Below are 17,772 nucleotides of genomic sequence, written 5' to 3' on the forward strand. Positions count from 1 at the left end.
TTACAATACTGTATTGGTTTTGCCATACATTGACATGAATCCACCATGGGTGTACATGCGTTCCCAAACATGAACCCCCCTCCTACCTCCCTCCCCATAACATCTCTCTGGGTCATCACCGTGCACCAGCCCCAAGCATCCTGTATCCTGCATCAGACATAGACTGGCAATTCGATTCTTACATGATAGTATACACGTTACAATGCCATTCTTCCAAATCATCCCACCCTCTCCCTCTCCCTCTGAGTTCAAAAGTCCGTTATACACAGCTGTGTCTTTTTTGCTGTCTTGCATACAGGGTCATCATTGCCATCTTTCTAAATTCCATATATATGTGTTAGTATACTGTATTGGTGTTTTTCTTTCTGGCATACTTCACTCTGTATAATTGGCTCTAGTTTCATCCATCTCATCAGAACTGATTCAAATGTATTCTTTTTAACAGCTGAGTAATACTCCATTGTGTATATGTACCACAGCTTTCTTATCCATTCATCTGCTGATGGACATCTAGGTTGTTTCCATGTCCTGGCTATTGGGTCATTTGTTTTTCTGGAATTGAGCCGCTTGTATATTTTTGAGATCTTTTCTTTGTCCATTGCTTCATTTCCTATTATATTCTCCCATTCTAAAGGCTGTCTTTTCACCTTGCTTATAGTTCCCTTTGTTGTGAAGAAGCTTTTAATTTTAATTAGGCCCCATTTGTTTATTTTTGCTCTTATTTCCAATATTCTGGGAGGTGCGTCATAGAAGATCCTGCTGTAGTTTATGTTAGAGAGTGTTTTGCCTGTGTTTTCCTCTAGGAGTTTTATACTACAAAGCCACAGTCATCAAGACAGTATGGTACTGGCACAAAGACAGAAATATAAATCAATGGAACAAAATAGAAAGCCCAGAGATAAATCCACACACCTATAGACACCTTATCTTTGACAAAGGAGGCAAGAATATACAATGGAGAAAAGACAATCTCTTTAACAAGTGCTGCTGGGAAAACGGGTCAACCATTTGTAAAAGAATGAAACTAGAACACTTTCTAACACCATACACAAAAATAAACTCAAAATGGATTAAAGATCTAAATGTAAGACCAGAAACTATAAGCCAATGTTTTTTAAAAAGCTTTATTGAAATAAAATTTCAGTAAATTCACCCTACAATTCACCCATTTTAAAGTGTACAATTCAATGTTTTTTAGTACATTTGCAGCTGTACAACCATCATCACGATTGAATTTAGAACATTTCAGCACTCCAGCCATTAGCATCCATTCCCCATTCCTCTCTAAACCACTTTCCTACACACCCTCACCTCTAGGACACAAACCACTCATCCTCTTTTCATTGCTAATGGATTTACCTATTCTCCACTAATAGCTTTTATTTTTCTAATTTGCAAGAAGAAAAAAAACAGAAAGAAGAAAATATGTTTTTCATCTACTAAAGATAACTAAGAGTTATGTATTAGCTTTTGGAATACAGTGTTATAAATTACAAATTTAGTAAGTGTGGAAATTTTTGAAGATAGTAGCTGAAAGAGTTAAAGGAGTTTTGAAGGGACATTTAAAAATATTTCTAACTTATTATTAAAATCTTCAAAAATACAGAAGAGTATAAAAAAATAATACATTATACTTTCATTTACCACATAAGAGTCAACAGTGATTAAGATTTTGCCATATAGCTTTTTCTTCTGTATCATTTCAAAGTAAATTGCCGATCATTCTTGTCACTCAAAATTAAGGACAAGTTTCCTATGTAATATTATTATAGCACCTAAAAAATTAACATTGTGAATTTGTTCTTTATTTGTATTGAGAGTCTAACATTTAATAAGGGAAATTTATGTAATTTATGCATATTGCTGTTTTTAGTCACATTTTACTATATGTATATTGTTTGGCTTTGAATTTTGTACTTTGCTATTGTTTTTATCATAATTTTTATTTTATGGGTTGTAATTTGTTTTCTCTGATCTCAAAAGATAAATTTTGAAAGTTATAACTAGGCTCTAAATCTTCCCATTTGTTAATAAACTCTACAATCATTCTTAAATCTCTTTATGCACATGCGTGTTTCTAATAAGAAAGAATACCTCCAACTCTTATTTATATAAAGTGAAAAACTATGAATATTTTAATTTCATTTTCTTCAACTCTTTTCTCTCCATGACTAATTCACCTGAAAGTCCTGAAATTTGTTTACACTTTTTTTTTCTTTTTCTGCAGCTATAGTACCAATTAGACTTTCTTTCTGGAAATGGCACATACTCACATATGTATCAAGTGGCAGTTTCAAATATAGTTGACAAGATGCAAGTTCTGGAAATAACCTACAAATCCATGAACAATGTTAAATAAAAGATGGTACATTTGATATAGACTGCTAGGCTGAATCTACACGAGGCATGGAGGACACTGAAAATGGTAATGATGGGTATGTTCATTAGCTTGACTGTGGTGATCATTTAATAATGTAACATATATCAAAACATCAAGTTGTAAATCTTATATATATACAACTTTTAAATGTCAATTATACATTAATAAAACTGTTAAAACATAGTACTCAAAACTCATAATTTCCTAATTTTATCACACAATAGTAATAGTAGCAATATTGTCTGTGCTCTCGAGATTACTTACCTCTCCTATTTATATATGGTAGAACAACTACATAATGGTGTGCTACTGGTTTTCTCTTCCCAACTCCACTTTTGTTGTTTGAAATTAGCTGTGGTATAAGTATTTGCACCACAGGAACCAGCAAACAGCTACAAATCTGGGCCTGGATACTGTTTTTTGTTTTTTTTTTTTCACTATATAAACTAACCAAGGGGAGAAAATGTCAGTAACGTAAATTAAAGTTTTTTCTATAAATATGACATTATGAATAACACAAAAAGAAAATATCCTTCCAGTATCCAAAATTATTATATGAACCCAAAGAAATTCCTCAGTCTGTTAACAAACTAGTGATATTCTGACACATGTCTTTCTTATTTTCTTTGCTCTTACTCAATAACATAAAGAAAAATATCATCTGACATGCATGTAGGAACTACACTTGAAGACCCAATTGTTAAACATTTACCAGCACACCACTGTAATTTCCCGAACGTACATCACGTCACTAAAATTGCTACCTCTTCCCTTCACTTTCAATGTGCAAGACATAGAATCCTGATGCAGAACTAATTTAAAATGTTTATTAGACAGGCTAGAAGTAAGGGCGTAGATAAAAATACACCAACAAATCCTATAACCGGATCACTGCCTGCAGTTTTCACAGTGCATTCTGTATTTACTAGGGCTTCATTAGGTCTAGATCTGAGAATTAGGCTTACTCATGGAGCAACGTGCATTTCTACCAGGGAAACAGCTTTTAAAAAAAAATTCACATTTCCCAGCTTGTTTGCAAGAACCCCACTTATGTCAGTTCCTAAAGCCATTTCATGTAAAAGGAGAGCTTCCGTCAAAATCACCAGCAAAGTTTGCTCCCTCACTGAAAGTGTATATGCATGGAAATGATATGTCATTTCATCCTTTCCCTCTCATTTACTACAATGCCATTTAACTTTGAAGAACATAGTCTTGCTCTCACTAATCATCACATTTCCAAAAGATCATTTTATCTAAGAAGAAATCACATTCCATCAGGCTATTTCTTGCCCTTTTGGAATCCGCTCTATAGCTGAGCGGTAGAAGGAAATGGTTTCTGTTTGGAAAACCAGTGGTTTAAAAGTAAAATTCATTAGTAAATAACTGGGGAGCCAGTGTGGACTCAGGGCAATTCCTTGCATTTGTCCAGTTTAAAACATGCCCTCATATACATCTCTGATGGCTCGACTGGTAAAGAACCTGCTCTTGCCAGTGCAGGAGACACAAGAGATGCAGGTTCAGTCCTGGGTCAGGAAGTTCCCCTGAAGAAGGAAATGGCAGCCTACTCAGTATTCTTGAAAATCCCACAGACAGAGGTCACAAAGAGGCGAACACAACCGAGTGCACATGCGCACACACACTCATATACATCATCCCACCGGGTCCTGACATTTGTATGTGAAGGCATCAGCACATTTTAACAGTTTTTTTTTTCCAGAGCACACTGAGCATAAAAGTTAGATAAGACACTACTGCAATGCAGAGTGGTGGGTTTTTTAATGGTCCTATGATGGGCTTCCCTGGCGGCTCAGCGGTAAAGAATCCACCTGCAATGCAGCAGACATAGGTTTGATCTCTTCGTTGGGAAGATCCCTTGGACGAGGAGTCGGCAACCCACTCCAGTATTCTTGCCTGGGAAATCCTATGGACAGACGAGCCTGGTGGGCTACATTCCATGGGGTCTCAGACTCGGACCCAACTGAGCGACTGAACAGCAGCAGCAGTAGCCTGATGGGACAACACTAGCAGCTAGGAAGACGGACAGCCTGTGACACCCGCGAACAAACCTCACCTTCTAACTCATCTGGTGCTTTGTCCAGGCCTGTTTGTGCTTATATACTTTTCCTACCCTTAGCCTGCCCCTCTCTGTAATGGAAGGCAAGGTACAGTTGAGCCCTGAAAGGATTGTTTACCAGGCTACCAAGGTATCTGACTTCTAATTGGATTTGAACAACAGAGGGGCTAGTGAGAGACTAGAGGGTGGAGACAAGATAAAAGCCAGGGTATTCTCTCTTCTATGATTGTTGAATATCCTCCCTAGCAGGCTAAATCTCTTCTGTTATATCATGTCACTCCAGTAAAACCTTCAGAGGTTCACTTCTATCCGGTGACCTGGTCCCTGGGCTCCAGTAATGCCATCTCCTGCCTGTGTCCCACCAGCCTAGGAACGGTGCCAATTTCCCTCTGGTGCTCACACCTCACTGTGACAGGTTTGATCCTCAGTAAACACTTCACCTGGGTATCCAATGCCTATTGTAAATTTCATCTCTTATGAATACTAGAAGTAATTTTTGTGTTCCTATTTATACGCTGACTGACACACAGATTATCAAAACTCTAGATCATATATCTCATTGTAATAATCATAATTGCAACTAATATTTGCCAAAAGCCTATTAGATGTCAAATAGGCTGTTCGAAAAATCGGGGGCTCTCAACAATCCTTTTATTTATTTATTTGTTTTTGGCTGTACTGGGTCTTCATTCCTGCATGGCCTTTTCTAATTACAGGAAATGGGGGCTACTCTCTAGTTGCTGTGTGGCGGTTTCTTATTGTGGTGGCTTCTCTTGTTGCAGAGCATGAGCTCTAGGGCGCACAGGCTCAGTAGTTGTGGAACACAGACTTAGCTGCTCCAAGGTATATGGGATCTTCATGGATCAGGGATCGAAATCCTGTCTTCTGTACTGGCAGATGGATTCTTTCCCACTGAGTTGCTGGAAGCCCTCAGCAACTCTTTCAGGTAGAGGTTTTTGTTATTCCATCTTACAGGTGAAGAAACAAAGGCCTGTGTATTCATATAATCCCCAAAGTTTTACTAAATATTATGTAGAATTACAGTCAAGTCTTAACTGGGCTACTAGGAAGAAATGGAAGAATGACTTTTTAAAATTTAAGTTGAAGTATCATAGGAGTATCCATCTTTCCAAAAGGTCAGCATAGTGCTGCCACCCATATTAAGGAAGACACACCAAAGGTATGCAGATTTCAGGGACCAAACCACAGCTGTCCATTCCAGCTACCACCTTTCACACACAAAATTGCTGTTCTTTGCTAAAATTTTCAGGGTCTGTTTTATTTTTCTAGGAAGGCAGCAATCCCATGCAATCTGTTATATCTAAATCAAATGGGATATATAAAGAACGATAAGATAATTGCCGATCTAGCCTTACAGCAAATTCTTGAAAAAGGAGGGTTTCTGAGAATAAGGTTAATGACATACTTTCATATACCACAAATTCCATTGCAGTGCCCAAGGATTCCTTGGTGTGGGACTAAAGGATTAGAATTTCCCTAATAATATCAACTGAAGCAAGTGGTATCCACCCATGCTCTTTCTGAATCTTTTCTCGAGTATTGCAGAATTGTCTCACTTGGGAAACCAGCTCCATTAATGATTAAAGGTGTTTGTTCATGAAATTACTTTGGTTTCTCAGAGCTAAGCTCCACTCTGGATGATACGCATGCCACCAGAGTCCAGGTGTCAGAATTTAAAGCATCTCAACTTTCACCAGAGCGGTACTTTATGTTCATTATCCTGAAAATGTGTGTGAAATATATACCACTGCCTTTTTGTCAATACCATTTTTATCACCGCCAAAAACCAATTTAATAAGCTCAGTTCATCAGCCCTATCCCTTTGACTGCTTCTTTTCCCAAAGGGAAATATAATCCATTTTTAACCATTCGGATATTTAAAGGATTCTTTTATGTGCAGTCTCAGTTCATTATGAATAAAATACATTTTATTCTTCTGTTCCATTTACTCTGGTTACATGCTGGATTGGATTTAAGATGCAATGTCTCATCGGATTTTGAGTCAGGAAATAGTTTTCCTGAGGGCTCCCTAAGCTACCTGTACTTGGCACTTCCTGCCTGCACTTGCCACCTGTCAAAACCCATCAAGTCACAACCGCTTTGTCTACACACAAGAGTGAAGCCAAGTGCTGAACAGTGACTGAGCTAGGAGATAGGTTAGCCTAAAGAAGATAATTCACACTTAGATAATTCATACAAGAGATACACCTTTCCCAATGCTTGTCACAATATTCCTCCACTTGATTTTGCCTGTTTTGCTAGTGAGTGCTGCTGAAAGAGCAATGTTAGGAGAAATTAGCCTTGCTTTTTAAAATTACTAAATAGACAACAAAAAGATATTGTAGTTTAGGATAACTGTACCATAGTCTGCAAAGACAGAAAAATGAGAACAAATGTGCTGACTTCTTTGTTTCCCATCATTTCCTCTCTAGTTTTGAGGGTAGACATATGCTATAATCCAATCACACATTTGACTTGACTCAGAAGGTTAACTCAGGTAAAATGGCCAGTGTCATGGTTACTGACCTTAACTGCCATCTGTTGAGCACCACCTTCATGCCCTGTACTGTGCTAAACACTTTGACACATTGTCTCAATTAATTCTCATGTTACTCCCCAAAGTCACTATTATTAGCCCAAATTTTAGAGATGAAAAACTGAGGTTCAGAGAGGTTAGATAAAGTGATCAAGGTCTCACCACTATTTAGTTTAAGAATTGAAATTAAAAGCAGATGCTCCTGGTTTCCAACCCAAGTTTCCACACTATTATTACCTCTTTTTAATGAGTCAATATAGCAGAGCAGCTATGTTAGTATTTGCCACTGAGTGGGAAGAGACCTTTCAGTGATCAGAACATATAATAAAACCATTCAATCTCTCTTATTTATAAAGACTTTCTTTTTAAAGTTGCTAATGGGAAAGAGAAAAAAGTGAAGTCACTCAGTCGTGTCCAACTCTTTGCGACCCCATGGATGGTAGCCTACCAGGCTCCGCAGTCCATGGGATTTTCCAGGCAAGAATACTGGAGTGGGCTGCCATTTCCTTCTCCAGGGGATCTTCCCAAACCAGGGATCAAACCCAGGTCTCCTGTATTGCAGACACACGCTTTACCGTCTAAGCCACCAGGGAAGCCCAATGGGAAAGAGAAGTCACCTATTAATGAGAATTCAGAGTTTGGCAACATGAACTCCATTGAGAGAGATGCTAATTTAGATAGCATTAATACTCTGAAATTTCTTCCTGGGTAGCTGATTGTGGCTACAGAAGCCACCCAAAACTGCCCATTCCACCTTCTGAAACTATGCTATTCGATACAATGCCCAGGTAATTTTTATTATCCAACATCAATACCAGTTTATGATCAAAAAGACATTTGCTTCTCTACTGACACATGTCTCTTAAAATGCTTTACTTCTTCATTTACCCCATGAACCCTATTTTGTTGTATTGAACATGAGAGGGAAAGGAGAGCACTGAGGTTCAGATTTTGATTTAAACTTGTCAAGTCACAGCAATTGTCCCCTCTGTAAGACTAAGTTTTTGAAGCTTTAATTTGCCAAGATTTTTGTCTTACAGAAGAAATACAAAATTATCTCTGTGCTTAGAAGACCTCTCCACAGTGTGAGATGATTTGTACTGCCTTCCCTTCCACATAGAGATAAATTAAGGCACTGAAATGTAATCTAGAAGGCACTGTCCTGTGTAAGGAGAAGGCAATGGAACCCCACTCCAGTACTCTTGCCTGGAAAATCCCATGGATGGAGGAGCCTGGTAGGCTGTAGTCCATGGGGTTGCTAAGAGTTGGACACGGCTGGGTGACTTCACTTTCACTTTTCACTTTTATGCACTGGCGAAGGAAATGGCAACCCACTCCAGTGTTCTTGCCTAGAGAATCCCAGGGACTGGGGAGCCTGGTGGGCTGCCGTCTCTAGGGTCGCACAGAGTTGGACACAACTGAAGTGACTTAGCAGCAGCAGCAGTCCTGTGTAATAAAGACCTCATGTGCAGGCAGGCTAATTGTGGCTTTGACTTCATCATCCCCAATAGGATACATATGTACATTTGAGATTTATTTTGATTGATTTCTGTTTGTGTGCAAAACATGTTACAGGTCAAGGTCTACTGAAAAGAAATATTTATTTGCATATGTATGTATATTATGAATAAACATTAATAATTCCTAGCCTTTCTTTGTGAATTGCTGACATCATTTGAAAACAGCCAAAAATATCTATAAGATCAAAAACAATATATCTGGAAATAATGTTAATCATAGGAAGTTTCCATACCCTTCTGCAGCCCATTGGAAAGTACTAAGCACAAGGATTACATTTCATTATCCCCAAATATCTTGTGTGTAACTGGATACCAGGCTGTCTCTTTCATGAGGACCTCTTCAGGGCTTGAGGTAATAAGGATTCAGCTCTCCTCATGGAAACCTGGTTAACCTGGCTCTTTATAATTTCCTTTTGATCTAATGCATTGCCTTCCTCTCAGACACAATTCCCTCATGGCTCTGCCAAAATAACAAGTCTACTAAACACAGTGAATCTGAAGACCTGAACATACACTCAGCACCAACACGCTTTATATTAGCATATGTCCCTTCCAAACACTCCCTCCCTGTGTGGTGAGATAAGAAAAAGGATGCAAATTAGATCTGAAATTTTCAGTTAATACATAGTTGTTTCAGTAACTATTTACTAGGAACCACCATTATGGTTGACACTGGAAATATAATATTCATAGAGACAAACACCAACCTTATCAAACTTCTGCAGTTTTACAGCTTTACAAATGTATATATTTATATATCATTGGGAATACATTTAGTCCAATACCTCATAAGACTTATATGTTGCTATAAAAAAAAGAAGCTCATTAATAAGTGCATAATTAATGAATATTGGTAAATTGCTAAGAAAGGTATAAACAGGGTGCTGTGGTGTCAATTAAAGAAGAGCTTCTCCTTCAGAGTGGCTCTCAGGGAGGAACCAAAAGAAGAAAGAGCAAGCATCTGAAAACCAGGAGAGAAGAGAGGATCAGCAAAGGAAAAAAATGTGTGCTAAGCCTTCAAAGCTGGAAAGGGCTTGCTTGAGGACCTGTAAGAAACTTAGGAGTAACTAGAACACAGAGAATCAGAGAGATAATGGCTTCAAGGTCAACTAGAAGTTCAGCAAGGGCTAAAGCACAAGTGTCTGGGAAACCATAGTGATGTGGGTTTGACTCTAAGTCCAATGGGAAGCCATTGAAGAGTTTTAAGTAGAGAAGATGCATGATCAAACTTGCATTTTCAGAAGAGTTCTCTGGCTGCTACGTGGAAAACAGATTTTTAAAAGAGTCAAGAGCAGAAGTTTGCATGAAAGTCAGAGTGATGGTTAAATACACATTGTTGAGATAATGACATTAAGTTCCTTCTCCTTAGGCTGATGTGAATCCCGATTCTCTCCTTAGGAGCAAAGAGTGTAGACATGCACAAAACACTGAAGGACTATGGTTTTCAACAAAGAATGGGGCTGACTACTATCTTCTAATTGGTTTTTCTCTTTTAACGACTTATTCAAATGGCCAGCCAACATAAAGGGACACAGGAGAAGACTGAAATGTAAAACCAGGAATTAGTTTAAAGCTATCTTAGCATTTACTAATTGCCTACTAAGTGCCTGGAACTGTGCTAGGTGCTAAGGGCTCAGATGACTCTTTCTACAAAGAATGCAAGCTAACAGGGAAGCTAGACTTAGTAATACAAAAAATTAGTAATGCAAAGAGGGAAATATCTCTTATTGGAGGTGCTTATAAGGTGCCAGGAGATCTCTGTGGATACTGTGGATGGCACTGTGAGAGGAAAGCATCCTATTCTCTCCTTTCACAAACTCCCATCCAAGGCCATGATGAAACAGACAGTTCCAGAAATCCACAGGTGTTCTCAACTTCCACCTGTGAAGCAGTCAGATTGACTACAACCAAAGGAGGGACTTTGAGCTCTAAGATCTAGGTTTCAAGTCATAAGTCATATAAGCTTAGCTATTTCCCCCAAAACCCCAATCTTTTCAAGTTTGTTGATGGTGAGTTGCAGACGTTCCTTGGTTATGGAATATAACTGACTTGAAAATGTCAATATCCCTGCCCAATTAATTCAGATCCTCAAAAACTAGACTAGTTCCTGCCAATAAATTTAGTACCATAATAAGTTTTGTAATCAAGCTTACTAAAAGTATAGCACAAGAACAAGGGAACATTTTAAATACAATGTTTATTGAATCTTTGTGTGCTTACCACACACAAAGCACTATTCTAAGTGCTTTATATTATTAATTCACTCAATCCTATGTCAGCTCTGTGTTAGAATTCATATTAACCCATTACATAGATGAGAAAAACTGAGGCCTAGAGAGACTGAATAACTTCCTGAGGTCACATAGCTAACAAGAGGAGGAGCTAGGACCAGCAAGAAAGAAGTCTGGCTTCCAGACTTTAGACTAGTCAGAACTAATCAAGAAAAGCTGAGTATCTTTTCTTGTGTCTGTAGGTTTTGTTTTCTATGATATACCAAGAGAAAGCTGGCGCTGTATCTCATGCATGAGCATTTCTGAAGTCGTGGAGCTCAGGTCTCTAAGAGATGAGAAGATATCAAAGCCAAAACAATTTCTGCCAGTGGTGGATTCAGTCATGACACTTTCCTATAAACCATAATCTTTTAAAAGTTACATTTTAAACTTTGTTAAAATATGCAAACATATTTTTGTATAAGGAAATCTTATAAAATGAAAAGCACCATTTTCCTCTCAAAGTGAAAGTAAACAGGTTTTCTTGCTGTTGCTGTCTTGATTGACTGAAAGCCCAAAATGTATTATTTCCCAACATAATCCCATAGAGATGAGGAACTTTTCCCACAGGTACATGCTTTGGAGAGAGTTTCTTTCCAGCTGAGTGCTCAGAGGCCTCCCTCTGCCTGCAAACTACAAAATAACAGAGAAGAGGAGGCAGAAAAGAATCCTGAGACAAATAGCCAAGTAATTGGAGAAGGGGGAAGGCAAACTAGAGTGGTCTGACAGGACAGGACTTCATTTTACTGAAGAATAATAAAAGTAATTCTTAGCTGTGTTTGGTGCCTTAAAGTTTAGAGAGTGTTTTCATATTCATGCAGTACATTATTTTACCAGGGACTTAAAATACCCCTGTGGAAAAAGCAGGGTAGCATTAGACCTGTTTTTCTAATAAGAAACCTAAAGGAATTAAGTAGCTTGCTGAAGACCATACCAGTGGAGATGAAGCCAGTATTCAAACTTTGGCCAAAAATTTTCCTTCTCATTTATCTTGCTTGCCTCTGTACTGATGGATTCTGGCTAACTAAGATGATTAGGTTTTTCGAGTTTGTTTGTTTGTTTGTTTCCCCTACTCCCTTATATCAAAGGAAAGGGAGAAAAAAGTATCAAAACTAAAACTGGGGTGCATATATTTTTTTATAATTAGAGTTTTTGTCTTTTCTGGATATGTGCTCAGGGGTGAGATTGCTGGATCATATGCTAACTTTAGCTTTAGTTTTCTCCAGAGTGGCTGTACCAATTCACATTAAAAGAGAAATAGACTTACAGACATAGGAAACAAAGTTATGACTACCAAACTGGAAAGGGGAAGGGGGGAATAAATTAGGAACTGGGGATTAACATACACACACTACTGTATATGGGCTTCCCTGGTGGTGCAGAGGTTAAAGCATCTGCCTGCAATGTGGGAGACCTGGGTTCAATCCCTGGGTCGGGAAGACCCCCTGGAGAAGGAAATGGCAACCCACTCCAGTATTCTTGTCTGGAGAATCCCATGGATGGAGGAGCTTGGTGGGCTACAGTCCATGGGTCGCAAAGAGTTGGACATGACTGAGTGACTTCACTTTCACTTTCACTACTGTATATGAAATAAACAACAAAGACCTACTGTATAGCACTGGTTACTATATTCACTATCTTGTAGAATAAGAACCTATAATGGAAAAGAATCTGAAAAAGAATAAATACATATATAGAATGTAAGTATCTGTAACTGAATCTCTTTGCTGTACTCTTGAAACTACAACAATATTGTAAACCAACTAGACTTCATTAAAAAAAACAAAAAACATCCTTGGAAAGCTTTGTTTGCAGTTAGAGAAAAGTCACTAGCAATGGCCTATTGGGAATTCTATATACAATTAGAATTGTTAGCTTTCCCCTTCAGATATGGTGGAATGACTGGTCCCACACTAGCCCTCTCAAGATAATGTGAAGCAAGTCTTTATAAACACTGAAAAACAGGCAGTACATGATCCAAAACTCTATATTATTAAGATGTCAATTCTCCCCCAAATTGACGAACACAATGCCAATCAAAGTCCCAGCATTCTTCTTGGTATAAACAGACAAGATGATTCCAAAATTCATATGAAAATGCAAAGAACCTAGAATATACACTGTAACCTTGGGGAAAAGCAGAAAAAAGATGGAGGATGATACTATCTTTACTTACTTTAAAGCTATAGTAATAAAACCATGTGGTATTAGAATAAAGATAGACATAAAGATCAATAAACTAGAAGTCCAGAAAAAGAACCATACACATAAAGTTAACTGAGTCCTGACAATCGGATAAACATAAATTAAGGGAAAAACGATTATCTTTTTAACAGGCAGTAATAGCACATCTGTAGTATATCTACAGGAAAAATAGTAACCTCAACCCCCTTCCACACACTACGGAGGAAAAAATAACAGAAATCAATCACAGAACTAATCATCAAAACTATGATATATAACTTTCAACAGAGGTACCAACATTGTGGCAAGGATTTTTACGGACAGAAGACAAAAAAAAAAAAAAAAAAAACTCGCTAACTTAAAAAAATAGAACTTTGGTGTTTATCAAAAATAAAACAGCTGTTTTTCAAAAGCCATAAGTAAGAAAATGAAAATGTAAGCCAAGAACTGGGAGAACATGTTTGCAATACATATACTGAAAAAGAATTTGCATTCACAATATATGAAGCACTCTTAGAATGCTGCAATAAGATAATAAACTGTCCAATACAAATGGCCAAAGAATTGAACACATACTTTTCCCAAAAAATAAATATACATATGGCCAAAGGCAGTTGAAAATATTCTCTAAATCTTTATTCCTCAGGGAAGGGCAATGAAAAAATCAATATACATATAGCAAAACAACTAAAATCAAAAGAACTGATGGCAGATATTAGTGAGAATGTGGAGGAAAAAGACCTCTTACACATTGCTTGTACAAATGGAAAAGGATTTGGCTGCTTTGGAAAGCATTTTAACAGTACATTTTAAAGTGAAACATACATTTACCATTTGACCCAGCAACATACTCCTAAGTATTTATCCAAGATAAGTGAAAACATATTCACTTTCATAGCATTTTCATAGCAATTTTATTTATAGTAGTCAAAAACAGGAAACATCCCAGGTGTCAATTAACAGAAGAAAGGAAAAACAGATCTAATAAACTCTTAAAATGGAATAATAATCAGCAATAAAAAGGAAAGTGAAAGTGTTAGTCACTCAGTCACATCTGGCTCTTTGCAACCCCATGGACTATAGCCCATCAGGTTCCTCTGTCCATGGGATTCTCCAGGCAAGAATACTGGAGGGGGTTGCCTTTCCCTTCTCCTGAATAAAAATGAATGAACTATTAAATAGCAAATGAGTTAGTTCAGATTCCCTAAGAAGCAAACAATAAGATGAAATTAAACATGATGGGAGGGTTTCCCTGGCAATCCAGTGGTTAAGAATCTGCCTTGCAATGCAAGCAATACCAGTTCAATCCCTGGTCTGGGAAGATTTCACATGCTGTGGGACAATGGAGCCTGGGCACCGCAATTACTTAAACCCATGTAATTAGAGCCCGTGTTCCACATAAAGAGAAGTCACCTCAATGAGAATCCCTCGCACAACAACTAGAGAGTAGGCCCCACTGGCCGCAACTGAAGAAAGCCCTGGCACAGCAAGGAAGACCCAGCGCAGCCAAAATAAATAAATATTTAAAAATAAATAAATAAACAACAATGGAAGACTTCTTGGTGAAAACACCTTCAGAGAAAAATGGGGGGATTAGAGGAGGAAGCCAGTGTCAGGAGATGGCTTTTGTGAAGGGGAGAAGAAAAGAATGAAGATTGTATAAGAAGCATCTTAGACAATGGCAGAGCTCCAAGAAGATTTTGGCCAGGCCAATAGGGTGTCCTTGACCCAAAGCTGCTGGTCAGAAAGTCCTGCTTCTCACAGGATAGGGCCACCTTAGAATCTCTGCACAGAAGTCCTCAGCTGGGAGCAGCCTGAAGTACGTAGGACCTCAGCCATGACCACCGTGGTGAACTAGGGCACAGCAGCCTGGCCCTTGATCAGTTATGTTCCCTTCAGCTTGAGTTCTGAGGAGCACTTCTTTATGGCCGCCATAATGCAAACAATGTGGCTGAAACTCAAAGGTATGCACTCAGTGAAAAAAAGCCAGACACAGAGAGTGTATAATGTGGGATTCCATTTCTGTGATGTTCCATGCCAGGCAAAAGTAATATTCACTCACATTTAGTATGATTCACTAATAACAATCAACTAATGTTTCAGTGGTAGAGATCAGATCAGTGACTGCCTGGGGCAGCCAGTGAGGAGAACTGACTGCAAAGCAGCCTGGGTAAAATTCGGGGGGAGGGGATCTCCTCCATCTTCATCAGGCCAGTGGTGACATTTGTCAAATTCACCAAAATGCCATGCTCAAAATGTGTATATTTTAACAGATGAAGTTTATTTAAAATGTAATTTATAATTTATTAAAAAAAAAGGTTTGTGAAAAATAATCTACAATAAAAACATAAATATAATAGGATTCCTTATATTCAAAATTTTATGCATCAGTCTCAAGCAATAAACTAAATCATGTTCACAAAACCCTTTATAAATGTTGCTTTCACTCTGTTTTCTGTCCCTGTTTTCACTGTTGCCTTTTTGCATGTTAGTTTGACCTAATAAGTACCACTCCTGGGGAGGAATTTTGCTATTCCAAGTTTAGACCCAGATGCGTTCTTGTTTGCTTCTTGAAGTTGATGTATTTGTCTCTGATGGGTAGTCTCTGTCGCTGGACCACCTGCTACAAATTTCCTTCTAACAAATCATAAGGATATGCTGTTTTAACAACCTTGTGAAGTGAAACTTCAATCTTTCTTAGAACACACACACACAGTTATATTACACATCAGTTTTATATCCCCTAGATCAGGCAGACTTTTTTTTTTTTTTTAACTAATATACTGGCTTTCTCACTAGCATAATATTTGACATGGCCTTGAAACAAATTTGCCTAAGAAAAATTTATGTTTAATAGCTAATCACCTTTCACAGCAGAAATTATTTTTTCTTGACCTAAGCCTGTATACATCAAATAAAAAACATTAGCTACCACTTTTTAAGCACTTTACTATGTGCCAGCCACAATACCCAGAACAGTCTGTTTTTCAAGCATGGTGAGCATTAGTCTTAAAACAGTGATCACGCTTGCTCAACATTACATAGCTATTGATTCGTGGTCATGAGATTTGAACCCACATTTGTCTGGCTCATCACTCAACCTAAGTATGGATAGGAGAAATGAGTCATTTTATAAACAGATTACCCAGAGAGGAAAAAACTGTTTTTAAAAATACATGAAGGTTATTTGCAAACAACTGCAGTGTGCTGAGTTATTGCTGAATTTTGAAATATCAATTCAAGGTGGTCATTTTTGAAAGTTACCCCCCTTTACTCTCCTAAAGCAAACAAGTTCTCAGGGGGACATCTGGGTCCAGTCATTCTAGTTAAACATTCAACAAAGAGCATTTAGCAGAAAAAGTAAAGAAGTGGTGGTTTTTTCCAAGAAAAACTTTAACCTTACAATTGGCATCACATGCATTTAAGAGTTATTTCTTCTCCTCCATGAGCTTCTGTAAAACCACCGTTGACCTGAGACTCCTTGGAATAATTCCCTTTTTCTCTAGCCAGAATACAGGAGAAATGAGTGTTTTTAAAACGTGTTCCTTGAAATCCCTCCTTAGGGTTCTAATATAATGAGGACCCCTTTATCCCCTTCCATCTGAACAACAATATATTCGCTTATTTTGTGGATTCATTATCCTCAAAAACTTTCATTAGAAATAAGGGCTGTGTGGTTTAAATCCATTTACAAATCACTGACCTGAAAACTCTTCTTCGTGGGGCTGGTAGTCAGTAGATGGAATAAAACCACACGAATCTTGCATCCTATATTAATGGAGGACAACAACAGATGGAATGTTAAGCATGGTACCTAATATGCTTAAGTTCAGTTCAGTCACTCAGTCGTGTCCGACTCTTTGTGACCCCATGGGCTACAGCATGCCAGGCTTCCCTGTCTATCACCAACTCCCGGAGCTTATTCAAAGTCATGTCCTTTAAGTCAGTGATTCCATCCAACCATCTCATCCTCTGTCGTCCCCTTCTCCTCCCACCTTCAATCTTTCCCAGCGTCAGGGTCTTTTCAAATGAGTCAGCTCTTCACATCAGGTGGCCAAAGTATTGGAGCTTCAGCATCAGCATCAGTCCTTCCAATAAATATTCTGGACTGATTTCCTTTAGAATGGACTGGTTTGATCTCCTTGCAGTCCAAGGGACTCTCAAGAGTCTTCTCCAACACCATAGTTCAAAAGCATCAATTCTTCAGTGCTCAGGTTTCTTTATAGTCCAACTCTCATATCCATTTATGACTGCTGGAAAAACCATAGCTTTGACTAGACAGACCTTTGTTGGCAAAGTAATGTCTTGCTTTTTAATATGCTGTCTAGGTTGGTCATGCTTAGAAGTGACCATGACAAACATGGACCTGGTCGTCACGCAATGAAAAAGCCCTGGATGGAAGTTAGAAGACTTGGTTTGAGGCTGGCTCAGCCATTAATTACATAACTCGATGCAAATAAATGTCTTTCTCTTCATGACCCAAACTGTCTTCACCTACTAACGGACAGATTTCCAATTCTATCTGTTGCTATCCTGCTATCTGATCTCAGCCCTGACTGTCTCTACACACACAGGCCATTCCCAAGTGCCAGGACCTGCCTCTCTTTGCCTGGAAGTAAAGAAGTCCAGAAATTCTGGAAATTTATACACCCCAGGAACAGCTCTCAGCCAGTGACTGAAAGGAGGTGGTGGATACATATCTTAGCTGCCTTTCCTCTTAGGCAATAGACTTCTGTAGCACATGTTCCTCACAGTTCCCTTGAGTTTCTTAGCAAACTTAAGCTCTA

Source organism: Capricornis sumatraensis, chromosome 9 (genome assembly GCF_032405125.1).
Source record: "Capricornis sumatraensis isolate serow.1 chromosome 9, serow.2, whole genome shotgun sequence".
In the NCBI taxonomy this organism is placed as follows: domain Eukaryota; kingdom Metazoa; phylum Chordata; class Mammalia; order Artiodactyla; family Bovidae; genus Capricornis; species Capricornis sumatraensis.